The 12,284-nt window shown below is 37.2% G+C and overlaps 1 protein-coding gene across 1 annotated transcript in view; it reads left to right on the top strand.

The window, feature by feature from the left end:
* Positions 1–12,284, top strand: part of MSRB3 (methionine sulfoxide reductase B3) — a 186,499-nt gene that overhangs the window by 51,214 nt on the left and 123,001 nt on the right. The gene's annotated exons all lie outside the window — the stretch shown is intronic.

The raw sequence follows: 12,284 nt of genomic DNA, 5'->3' as shown, positions 1-12,284 counted from the left end.
CTTGGAAATCAGTAAACATTACAAGTCAGGGCCTCATTTATTTTTTCTTGATTGTCTAGAACTAAGAAAGTTATGGAGGAAATGTTAACAATACAGATTAAATTTAAAAGTTTATTTATATACATTTTTTTGAGAACTGGATGTTAAAAACTTACCAGCACATCCCTAGATATGTGTGCCAATTATCTGTGTTTTCCAGACCACGATAGCCCAGTTAGGTGGTTTTGTAGATTGTTGATCAACTTAACTCAGAGAATGTCATTTTATGAATCAGGACAACTTAGAGGAAGTGCTATAGGGGCATTCCTTAGGCCTTTCTTCTAATCTCTGTCCTGTTAAAGATTTGTACCAACATATGGGATGAAGACATAAGTTGAATGCTGATCAAATTGCAGATGACATATAACTGGGAGGGTTATATTGGATGAGTTAAACTTAGATCTGAGAGAATTTTGACTGACATCTTGAAAATACAAACTGAAGAGAGCAAGATCAAATTTAAGAAGGACAAATATAATGTCTTGTCCTTAGGTTCAAAAAACCCAGAAAGGAAGAACAATGGAGATATGGGTCTGTAGTTAAAAAGAGGTAGGGGTTTAGTTGGTCCAGTATGAGGCAACAGTAGTGAATATTATTTTAGATACCATTAACAAAAGATGCACATCCAGAATGAGAGAGGTAATAGTTCTACCAGACTCTGGCCTGGTTACACTGTACCTGAATTGTTGCATTCACTTTTGATCATTATGTTTTCTTTTGAAACCCTTATCTTCTGTCTTAGAATCAATATTGTATATATTGGGATTAAGTGACTTGCCCAGGGCCACATAGCTAGGAAGCGTTTGAGGCCAGATAATTATATTTTAAGAAGCATATTGATAAGACACAATGACATTTAATAAGAAAGAAGGTGAACAGAAGAGTGAGAGACTCAAAGCCATTATCATATGACAACTAGATGAGGGAACTGGGGATGTTTACCATGGAAATGAGAGAATTGTGGAGAGATACAAAAGTTCTCTATAGATATTTGGAAGACTATTGTATGGAAGAGGATTGGATTGGCTTTTTTGGTGCTCCAAAAAAAGTTGCAGAAATGGGTAGAATTTACAGGAAGGGAAGAAGAACTTCCTAATAATTAGGAATGTACAGAACAAGAATGGTCTACTCACAGTCCTGTATCTAGAGCTAGAAGGGACTCAAAGGCCATTTAGTTCAGCTCATTCATTTTACAGAGGAAGAAACTGGAAACTGTGTTTTGCACAAAGAGGTAGGATTTGAACAGAAAACTGTTCAGGGCCATTGCTCTTCCCACTGCCACAAATTATTTCCATTAATGAAATAGCGAGTTCCTTATTTAATGGAGTCCTGAGTGGTAGACAGATCACTGAAAGAATTCACACCGAAGCTCTAAACTCTAAAACTCTGTTAAGTAATGTAGATAGGATACTTGAATAGAGAAAATAATTCATAAGATTCTTCAGTTCTTTAAAGGAAAAAGCATCTTTTCCAAAGCACAGTAAGCATAAAGGAGTCTCTGAATCAAATCCAGCAAGAGAATGTTCTTGATAATCTTACAAAAGGTAAAATTCATCAAGAATTAATTTGTTGGGGCATCTAGGTGGCACAGTGTTTAGAGCACCAGGCTTGGAGTCAGGAGGACGTGGGTTTTTTTTTTTAAACCCTTACCTTCTGTCTTGGAGTCAATACTGTGTTTTGGCTCCAACACAGAAGAATGGTAAGGATAAGCAACGGGGGTCAAGTGACTTGCCCAGGGTCACACAGCTGGGAAGTGTCTGAGGTCAGATTTGAACCTAGGACCTCCCATCTTTAGGCCTGGCTCTCAATCCACTGAGCTACCCAGCTGCCCCCTGGTTGTGGGTTTTAATCTGGCCTTAAACATTTGCTAGTTGGGTGATTCTGGGCAAGTCACTTAACCCCATTTGCCTAGCCCTTGCCCTTCTGTCTTAGAGTCGTTAACTAAGCCAGAAAGAATTTTTATTTATTTTCCATTTTCTTTTGTTATTTAAATGGAAACAAAATACATACCCATGCTGAAGAAGGTACAAGGATTTTTAAGAAATAATTTATTTGTCCAAGTTGAAGAAACATACCTTAAGTCTCATAAATCATTATTAGAAGCATTCACTCATCTACTGAGCAAATTTTAAGAAAGATAAAGAAAAAAATATTGATCTAAACGATTTTCACTTAAAAAGAGATTTGTGAGCAACTTAAATGATTCTGTGTGCTTAACAATGTGGCCCTTCACTCTAGTGATGCTGGTTTCAATCCATTTCTACTTTTTTATCCTGTGTGACTCTTTTTTTCTTAATGATCAATTTTGATGATCTTTTTCCAGTCCTTATTTTTCTTGTCTTATCTGTTGCATTTGACACTGTTAACAACCCTCTCCTCCTGGATACTCTCTCCTTTCTAGGTTTTCATGACATCATTCTCTCTTGATTCTTCTCCTTCCTGCCCAATCCTTCTTGGTTTCCTTTGCTGGCTCATCATTCATATCATGGCTGGCAAATGTGGGTGCTTCATAAGGTTCTGTCCTTAACCCTCTTGTTTTCCGATTTAAAGATGCTTTCTTGGTAATCTCATTAGCTCCCATAGGTTTAACTATCATCTCTTTTTTTAGATGACACTTATATCCAGGCTCAATCTCTCCCCTAAGTTTCAGTACTTTGTCACTAATTGCCTATTGGACATTTCAAATCAGATGTCCTGGAGGCATCTTATACTCAATGTGTCTCCAGTTGAACTCATTTCCTTTCCCTCTTAAACCCTCACTTTTTCTAAACTTCCCTATTTCTACCAAAGGCATCCCCATACTTCCAGACTCCCATAATGTAATCAGGCAGTATCCTGAACTCTTCACTCTCCTTCACACACCTATCCAATCAGAGGCCAGAGCTTGTTGTTTCTAACTTCACAGTAGCTCTTATATCTGTCCCCTTTTTTCTACTAAACACAGACTTTCATCACCATTCTTTTAGGCCATTAAAACTTCCTTCTAATTGTTCTCCCTGCCTTCCTCTCCTCATTCCAGTCCATCCCTCACATTGCTGCCAAGAAACTCTCCCTAAGTACATGTCTGTTGTGATTCCTCTACTCCGCCAACTCCAGTGGCTACCTATTGTTCTATAATCAAATAGAAACTTTTCAGTTTAGTTTTTAAAGCCATATGCTACTGGCTTTAGTTCATCTTGCCAGACGCATTGGACATTGCTCTTCCTCCTGCACTCATAACCCAGACAAGCTTTTCTCTCCACTTCACTGGGATGCCATTTTTCATTTTTGTGCTTTTTCATTGGCCATCCTCTATGCCTAGAATACAATTTATCCTTACTTCCACATCAAAGAGTCCCTTTTCTCCTTTAAGATGCAACTTATACCCCACCTTGTTTGGGAAGTCTTTCTTGATTCCTCCAATTGGTAGTGCCCTGGTGGTATTTAATTACTTTTTATATATTTGTATTTGTTCACTTTGTATTTATTTATTTTATATCCTTACCTTCCTTTTAAGAATCCATACTATGTATTGGTTCTAAGGCTGATGAGTGGTAGGGACTAGGCAAGGGGGTTGTCACCCAAGGTTACACAGCTAGGAAATGTCTGAGGTCAGATTTGAACCAAGACCTCCTATCTCCAGACCTGTTCTCAATCCACCGAGCCACCTATCTGTCCTTATATTTATATTTTTACACACATATTTAAATATCTATTTATCATCTTCTCTATTATAAGGTAAGCTCTTTGTGAGTTGGGATTATTTTGTTCTTTGCACTTGTATAGTTCCTGACACATATATAGTAGGTAGTTAACAAATACATGTTTATTGATTTTTTAATATCTTCTCATAAATCCTCCACAAGAGTCCAACCAGTTTTCTAGGGTTTGTCTTCTAGATCTCTTGTGATTGCAGGGCGAATAGCTATATAACACATGGCTAGACCAGAAGCGTCTAACTTGTGGTTTGTGGGTCAAACTAAATTAAAGTTTAATCAGAAAATATTTAACAAAATAAATAAAAATACAAAAGAACATAAATAATGTTGATATGAGGTTTTCTAAGTCTAAATTTTCTAAGGCTCACCTAGATCCTTATATATCCTCCCTTCCCACTCCCCACCCAGTTTGATGCCTCTGTTCAGGACAATAGGCATTCATCCATTCTGTTTTTCTTTTGTGGATACTTAGGCTGAACTCTTGAATAATTGTGAAACTCATCTAGGAGGTTTTACAGATTTCTGGAGCTTGATAAAATCAGCTCAAACAGGAGTATCACTCAGGATCTTATTAAATAAAGGAAATTTCTCTTCCCTTTGAATTTTGTGTTGGATATCTTCCATGATGGTATCAAGCACCCTTGATGAACATACATTTTGGGGTTCCCCTGATTCATATTTCACATGGCATTATAATCAATGGACCGTCTCTAATGAATAAGTATCTTTTGCATGTAAATATATTTTTTCTTTATGTATTTTTCTTTTAAGTACTAGCATTTCCCACATTCTTAAAAAAATGAGTCCAAATTAGTTCCCTGAAAGAGAATTACAAAAGTACAAACACTCTTTTAACTATGAAATTTATTATTATACATAATTGTTGGTTGAGAATCTGTTCTGAATTCTTGTATATTTATTCTTCATGTTAAAAAAATCAACCCTTCAAATTGTCACCCCTTTCCTCTCAGAGAACACATATCTTTACATTTCAACACCCTTGGTTTGTGTCATAATAGTTGATATAACACTTAGGATAGTTGCTGAACCATGTTAAACTTGTTAATATCCCAAATGGTAAAGGAATTGGCAACATCTTCCTTGCTTTTAGGTTAAGAATCTTCATCTCTTTCCTTATCCTGTGACTTAGCTGAGTTGTGGAACTAAGGAAGACTTAATGTTTTAAATGAGAAACAGAACCACTAGAAGTGGAAGGATTTATCCCATGTGAGATTTTGAGTCAGAAATCCTCAAAGTGAGACCCTTATCCAAACCCAGGTAATGATGGGAGTCAGATTTCAAATGTGATGTGACATGGACTCCCTTTCTCTTAGCGTTATTATAAAAATTTTTTTTTTCTATTTTCTCTGAGATTTTAGAGATCAGCCTTTAATATCTTTGTTGTGGTTTTCCATTCCTATTATTTACTTCTCTTCATTTGTTTTCTTGACTTTTTATGGGTTGGGGGAGAGATGAAGCGGAAAGAAATCCTCTGCTTTGTCTTGCATTGTAGAGAGCAGCTAGCTCATTGCCTTGGTGGATTAGTGGAATCACCATCAGTGGCCTTCTCAAGGGAGGTAGTTTCATGCTTTGAACACGAGGTATTCCTAAAAACAACTAAGGCTTTATGTGTGTGTGTGTGTGTGTGTGTGTGTGTGTGTGTGTGTGTGTGTGTAGAAAAAAAGACAGGAATGAGGGAAGAAAGTGAAGAAAGGATTGGTTAAAAAGAAGAATTATATCAGAGAGTAGGAGGCAGAAAAATAGGGAAAGAAGGAACTTTAGATGGGTCCAAACATTATAAGTAGTAAAAATGTTTTCTAAAGGGCATGGTCTTTTTGTCTCATTCATATTCCTGGTATGGGGTGCAGGGGAACGAAACGAAAAATTTCTTCCATTCGCTTTCCTAACACAAATATAACACAATACAAAAAAGACCATTCAGTGGCTCTCAAGTCATTCTCAAACTTAGTACTCTATCTTAAATACATTTTCCCCTGTGAACAATATGCCTTTTTTTTTTTTTTTGCTGCTTTCCAGGCACAAGAACCTTATTCAGAGACTTCTTATAAACCAAATGTGTAATTTATTTTGTGGTTTACATTTTTTTATGTGCATGAATTTTCCTAAGCTAGTTTAGAAATGAGAACAAATATATGTGCATATATATTTCTTTTCATATTCTAATTTTGTTTGCCTGTTAATAAAGGGGGCATGTTCTATTTCCTTTAAATCTTAAAATTTCAAAAAAAAATTATTGCTGATCAAAGTAGCTACTTCAAACAGAATTCAATTCAATTTAACTAGAATCTATTGATCATGAAATCATAGATCACCTACTGTGTGCCTGTGCTTGATTCTGTTTTGGCACTGTGCAGAGTTTAAATGTTAAATATCTGTGGTCTCAAAAGAGGTTTTGATCTCATTGGACAAATAAACTAGACAAATAAAATGATGAAAAAGCAAAAAATAATCAATGTATATTTGTGTGAAAAAGTGGGTCTATTAGACTCCTATTCCCCTCCTGGCCCCATCTCCATTTCTGTTTATAAAGCTGTCACAATCAAGGTAGTTTGAAACAGAGCTTGTTTTAGGATGAAATAATTGAGGCACACTTCAGAGAAGGCATTGGGCTGAGTTTTGAACAGTTGGTACAGAGTTGGGAGCAGCGGTAGAGCCAGGGAGAAGTATGGGTAGTCAAATGCAACATTATGTAATGGAAAGAACACCGGATCCAGACTCAGAAGACCCAGGTTCATCATCTTCTAGCTCTTAAACATACTCCCTATGGCACTATGGGAAGGAATCTTAACTTTTCTTAGTTTCAGTTATCTCCTTTATAAAAACAAAGCCGATGGAATAGATGCTTCCAAAGGTCTGTTCCTGCCCTAAATCTCACAGTGCTCTCCATCAGCATTGTTGGGATGATGAGAAAAAGTGAAATAATACTTTTCCCAACCTCCCACAAAGATCTTACTTTTGAGTGGGGGGCAACAACATGTACATATGAGTGTATGTAGAATATGACATCAACAGGAATTTATTAAAAACTTAAGTTGTGTTAAGCATTCTGTAGATAAAAACAGAAGGACAATCCCTGTCTAGAAGAACTGGGAAGACAAAACTTAAAGAACAGAAAAGAATGAGGGGTGGTGAAGAGACATAGAATAGGAGCATGATAGGGAAAGTCTGGTGAGTCAGTAGAATAACCTGGGGAGGAAAGATAATATGGCACACTGGGGTCTCCTTCAAATGGAGGATTCTGGGAAAAATCAACCAATCAGAGGAAGAAGCTCACATTTCTAATGTGAGTAGAGACAGCTTCTAGGGTGATTTAATATGTATACAAGGTAGTTTTGTTTTGTCTTTTTTGGGGGGCGAGAAGTGTATTAGTAGTGGAAATAAGCTCATGGGCTGAGTTATGAAGGAAACCAGATGTTCTGAGATGTGGAGGAGGGGAGAGAGATCATGGAAAAATACGGAGAGAGGAGGTGGGCTGTATTCAGAAATGCAAGGAGGCCATTATGAGTGCATCTCAGACTCATGGATATGGAGGTCTAGAAAGGCAGGAAAAACCCAGGAATTCCTTCTCTTGTAGTATGTTTTTTTTTCCTTTTTTTTTTCTTACTCCACTTAAAATGTTCATTTAACTTGCAAATGGGTATCTGAGTAACTAGAACATGCATTTCAGAATGGGATGAAGTGATTTAGTTTCCCAAAGTAGAATGGAGGTTATGATCTCTTGGATCTGATCCATAAAAATCTTTATGCGCTAGATAGAGGAGAGCAGCAACAACATGTGATATGGAAAGCACCAGATTTGGACTTAAATTTCAAACCTCCTCTCCACTCACTACTTGTTTGGGCTTGGACAAATGGCTAAACTAAACCTTCTGGGCTGTATCTTAGATCCCTCATCTGTAATATGAGGGGTTTGGATTAGATGACTCATAAGATCCCTTCCAGCTCTAAATCTGTACCAATAAAGGGGTAGAACCAAAGGAGGAGTCACAGCCAACTGTCTAAAATTCAGGGAAAGGTCAATCAAGCACTATGCTAAATGGTGGGGATAAAAAATGGCAAAAATCAATCTTTGCTGCCCTCAAAACACTCACAGTCTAATAGTGGAGAGAATATGTGTTATGTACAAATAGGAGGCATGCAGGATAAATCCAAGAGGAAAGGCCACTAACGATTAATGCAGATTGGGAAAGGCTTCTTGAAAAGATAGGATTTAGCTAGGTCTCAAAGGAAGACAGGGAAACCAGGTTGTGGAGGCAGAGAATTCCAGTTCTTGAGGACAGCCAATAAAAATTCACAGAATGGGGATTCAGATTATCTTGGATATCAAGGAAAAGTGAGGGAACTGGTGTCACTAGATCACAGAGCATGTAGAAGAGAGGAAGACTGAAGAGGCAGAAATAGCTTGTTATGAAAGTCTTTAAAAGTCATACAGAGAATTTTATATACTTAATTTGTACTCTAAGAAGATCAGTTTGACAGCTGAGTGGAAGATGGACTGGGAACAGGGAGAGAATGGAGGTAGGGATGCCAATCAGCAGTCATTTAGCAGACCAGCTGTAAAGTGATGAAGACCTGAATCAGGGTAGTGAAAGCATGAGAGGAAAGATGGACCTTATAGAAGTGATGCTTTGACTGTACTAGGGAACTGATTGGATACAGGGATGAGAGAGAGAGTGAGAAGCCCAGGATGACACTGAGAATATTATTCTGGGTGATAAGGAAGATAGTAATCTAGGTTTATAGTTGATAAAAATTCCTATCCAATTTTCCCAGTAATTTTTATCACATAAAGATTTCTCCCTCTGATGTTTACTGTCCTTTGGATTATCAAATGTAGATCTGCTTTCACATTTGGCTATATTTCTGAAATATGAAGCAATGATAGAGAGAGAGAGAGAGAGAGAGAGAGAGAGAGAGAGAGAGAGAGAGAGAGAGAGAGAGAGAGAGATGAGATGAGACAGTCAGTGCTACACAAGTCAAACTACCACTACCATCTTGACCACCATCTCCCCTCAGACCTTGATGGAGACAGTTCAGGACCCTTTACCCAAGAGCCTTTGGAATGACAATACTTTTAGCCCAGTGCCTGTAGATAACCCTGGAAACAGTGGAGATATAGCCTGGCAACTGCTCCTCTGAGTGCTACTGCTACAGTTGTAACTATTGAACACCCAAAAGAGAAAATTCTTGCCTCCAACCTCTTTGGTATTGTTAACTGGCTCAACATCAGAAACATCTAAAATTTTGTCAGTGAAAAGAAAATTAAAGGAGAGTTATTAACATCTGCTTTGCTGCTACAATTTAAGGGTCATTGGACTTTTCCATCTGACTTGTAGCCAAAATCTTCCATATGTACTGTCTCCTCACATTAGAATACTAGCTTCTTGAGGGCAGGCACAGTGGTATTACTTTTCTGTTTGTATCACTTACATTTAACACAGTGCTTTACATATAGTAAGTGCTTAAAAATATTTCACTCCTTCAGCTTTATCTTGTTCCACTTCTTTTTATAGAAAGTTTTGAAGTTTGATTTGGCAAACTCTATTATAATTTTGCTTGATATTTTTGCTTGTTTCCCTCTCATATGCACATCTTTAATCTAGTGCAAAAAATAATCTATTGATGTTTGGATTGATTTTGCAATAAATCTGTAATGAATTTGATCAATATTTCCAATTTAGATAAGCCACTGTCTTGGCTGCATTTAAAAGATTCACCTCCAATTATTCAGTTCTTTCTTTATTTCTCAAAAAACTATTAGAATTTGTCTTATACAAATCCAGTGGCAAATTGAAACCTTTTAAAATTATTACTTTTGTAAATAGCATTTTTGGAGGGTAATTTTTAGTAGAAATCTTCTTGGCATTTATTATGCTTCAGTGTTTCAAAGATGAGAATTTTCTTTGGTGTGGAAATTCCCTCTGCCTGAACAGATCTCCACTCCTTTGAAATGTGGGTGGCCCTTCTTTTCTTTTTTTATAAGCTTGTCTTACCAATCTTAGCAGCTTCAGTGGGTTCCATTGTCATCATTTCCCATAATCTGTATATCTTCTCCAATTCTATATCACCAATTTTACCTAGACATCCTATCAGCATTTTAAGCTCAATGTATATAAAATGACTCATTTTCTTTCCTTCCAAATGCGAATCTCTCTTCAAATGTTCCCTTTCTGTTAAGGCCACCATTTTTCTAGTCATTAAAGTTCCCAACCTTGGAACATGACTCTTTTCTTTGCCTTGCGTTATTCTCTCCCTCCATATTCAGCCCATTGTCTAGTGTTTTCAGGTCTACCTCCAAAACATCTCATGCATCTGTTCTCTTTCCCTATTCACATGACAACCACATTTATTCATATCTTCATCACCTCAGTCCTGAACTACTGAAACAACTTCCTAATTGGTCTCTCTGCTTCTGGTTTCTTCCTCTTTCATTACATTCCCTTGCACGGTTGCCAAATTGATATTCCTAGCTAGCAGATTGGACTAGGCCATTCTTTTACTTGAAAAACTTTAGCAACACCCTATTGCCTCAAGGATAAAATTTAACTAAACAAAACAAAATATCATCCATGAATTGAAAGCTCTGTGAGGGGAGAAAAACAAAAGGCTTAATGAAGACATGATAGCTGTCCTTAAGCTTTTGAAAGGCTGTTGTGATAAACAGGCATTAGATTTGTTTTGATTAACCATAGACAGAAACCTAGGAGGATTGGGTGGAAGAAACAAATTATATCTTGACATGAAGAAAAACTTCCTAAAAATTAAGAAGTCTAAAAGTGGAATGGGCATCCTTGGGAAGCACTGGGTTCTTTGTCCAAGCAAAGCCTCAATTTGGATGACTAATGTTGGTTAATAATAGAGAAGACTCTATATTATATTCACAGAATTATAGATCTGGAGCTATTTGGAGTTTAAAGGGATCTTAGAGGCAAATCAATCCAACTTCCTTGTTTTACAGATAAGGAAACCAAGGCACAAGTATGTTAAGTCACTTACTCAGGGTCCCATAGCTAGTAAATATCTAAGACAGGACACAAAACAAGTTCTTCCTTGATTCCAACCCCAGGATTCTATCCACGGTTTCTGCTTCCCTCCCTCCTTCCTTCTTTTCCTCCCTCCCTTCTTCCCTCTCTCCTTCCTTCCCTCCTTCCCTCCTTCTTTCCCACCTTCCTTCCTTCCCTTCTTCCCTGTCTTAGAATCCATACTAAGTATTGGTTCCAAGGCAGAAGAACAATAAAAGCTGGTCAATGGTAGTTAAGAGACTTGCTCAGGATCTCACAACTAGAATGTGTCTGAAGTCAGATTTGAATCCTGGACTTCCCATTTCTGGACCTGACTGTCAGAACCACTTATCTGCCCCAATATAATTTTTCTAAAGCCTAGACATAATCTTTCTCCCTCTACCTCCCAATACCATTTCTTAAGTTAGGAAAGTTTTGCTATGACTTCCCTCCTGCATTATCTTTTTTTCCTTTCTGTCTGTTCCTTGAGACTGCACATATCTCTGTCATTATATAGCCTGTTTTTAAAAAAGTACCTATAATCAATTCAACATTATTATTATTTTTAAAACCCTTACCTTCCATCTTGGAGTCAATACTGTGTATTGGCTCCAAGGCAGAAGAGTGGTAAGGGCTAGGTAATGGGGGTCAAGTGACTTGCCCAGGGTCACACAGCTGGGACGTGTCTGAGGCCAGATTTGAACCTAGGACCTCCCATCTCTAGGTTTGGCTCTCAATCCATTGAGCCACCCAGCTGCCCCCTCAACATTATTTTTAAAGCTGTCCTATTTGTGTTTCCTTGTGAACTTCCTTCTGTTTTTCTATGCTCTCATGAACCCCTTTTCTATATTTTCCTCTTCTTTTTTGTAAATACTATCACCAACTCTGGCCCCCCAAGCCCCTTCCCAAATCCTTGCAACAAAAAAGAAAAGCAGATCCAGACATTTGACATGATCAAAAAATGTATGTCTCATTTTGCACCTTGAGTCAATTCTGTTAAGAGATGAACAGAATACTTCATTGTCAGTCCTCTGGAGTCATGTTTGGTCAGGTCATTGCTATGATCAGATTTCTTAAGTTTTTAAAGTTGTTTATCTCGACAGATTTTGCTTGCTTCTATTCACTTCATGCCACATCAATTCATATGTCACCCTACTTTTTTCTTGAAACCATCCCTTTCATCATTTTTTATAGCACAATAATATTCTGTTACGTAAATATACCATAATTTGTTTAGCTGTTCCCCATTTGATGGCCATCTCTTTTGTTTCCAGTTCTGTGCTATAACAAAAAGCCTGCTTTAAATCTCTTCAGATATATATGTATATATACACATCTATATATTTATATAAGGGAAAATATGGTATTTTTCTCTGTTGTATAATCCTATTATCATTAAGTCAAATGATATGCAGTTTAGTGACTTTTTTTGGGTGAAGTTCTGAATGACTTCCCAGAACAATTCACAACTTGAGGAACAATGTACCAGCATGCTATCTTCCGACATCACTTCTAACAATATTTA

Source organism: Gracilinanus agilis, chromosome 5 (assembly GCF_016433145.1).
Source record: "Gracilinanus agilis isolate LMUSP501 chromosome 5, AgileGrace, whole genome shotgun sequence".
Lineage (NCBI taxonomy): Eukaryota > Metazoa > Chordata > Mammalia > Didelphimorphia > Didelphidae > Gracilinanus > Gracilinanus agilis.
The sequence above is the reverse complement of the archived record's forward strand: the minus strand, read 5'-3'. Positions and strand labels throughout refer to the sequence as shown.